Source organism: Polistes canadensis, unplaced genomic scaffold (genome assembly GCF_001313835.1).
Source record: "Polistes canadensis isolate GaletaPanama2010 unplaced genomic scaffold, ASM131383v1 scaffold_10, whole genome shotgun sequence".
NCBI classification, from domain to species: Eukaryota; Metazoa; Arthropoda; class Insecta; order Hymenoptera; family Vespidae; genus Polistes; species Polistes canadensis.
The window spans coordinates 256-1477 of record NW_014569557.1 but is presented as its reverse complement, the minus strand read 5'-3'; positions in this window follow the sequence as shown (position 1 = coordinate 1477).

Genomic DNA, 1222 nt, shown 5'->3' with positions numbered 1-1222 from the left:
CTTTCATCCTCGGCATGATTGAGCACCGGAGGGACTTGAAATTTTTTGACTCACTCGTTACCAACCGTTATATCACATATATGTGGCATTTTAAAATAAAATGACACATGTACGCAATATGAACAGTTAGCATTAGAAGTTCTACGGTGGCTCCAAAACACTCCTAGTTCGTAGCAAATGGTCCAGCTGCATCCCTCCTCCACCAGACCCATCGGAGAATTCCTTGATGCACTTTTCCACGCACTCCCGTGACTCTAATAWCGCGGTAAACGAATATAAGAAACTATAAAAGAGTTTCTTATCGCGAAACCGAAATTTTTCTTATACGGCGTACAACACTGACTCTACATACGCGTATGATTTGAATTTAATTTGCGCCCGGTCACTGACTCTACTTCGCGAGAAAAAAATGTTACTTTAATTACTCGTACAAACACTGACTCTACAACTACTTCAAAGACTGCATTGCACGCAGTCAATGCAAACAAAAATTTCACTCCCGATACGCGGTCACTTCACTGATGCACTTCACTAATGCACTTCACTGACTCTACTTCGCGAACAGTCTGTGCGACTGTTTTAAAATAAAAAAAACTATAACTTTATATACGAACAAACTCTAAATGCAATTAACTGCATTGCTCGCAGTTAATTGAACATATAATTTTCAAAAATAACGCGAACGCGAAACGCAACCGAATTGAAATCAACGAACGAGCGTGATTCTAATCCGAAATTTTAATTATATTAAAAAACGAACAAACACTACCGTACATTGCTTCGCGCACGAATTGCAATGATGTTCTAAAAAAGAAAAAGAAAAGGAACAATTAATAATCATAGTCGTAATAAAAGAATCTTGGAAACTTTTATAGAAATATTGAATAAAAAATTATACTTACTTCGAATCTTCAGTGATGAATGCCCGATGGGTCTCCTACCCTTAGGGTGACGATGCCGTAGACGGTTCCAACGAAAACCAGAAACTTACGTGTTTCTTATCGCGACCACGACACTGACTCTACTTCGCGATAAAAATTGTATATTTTAATTATTCGCATAAACACTGACTCTAATTTTGACAACTGCATTGCACGCAGTTCAAAAATCAAACACTAACACAAACACTCACTCTTCTGAAAAGATAGAAAAGAAATAGACGATTAGAATCATTGTTATCGTTTAAAAATTACAAGTAATTATTAAAGAAATGTTTAATATA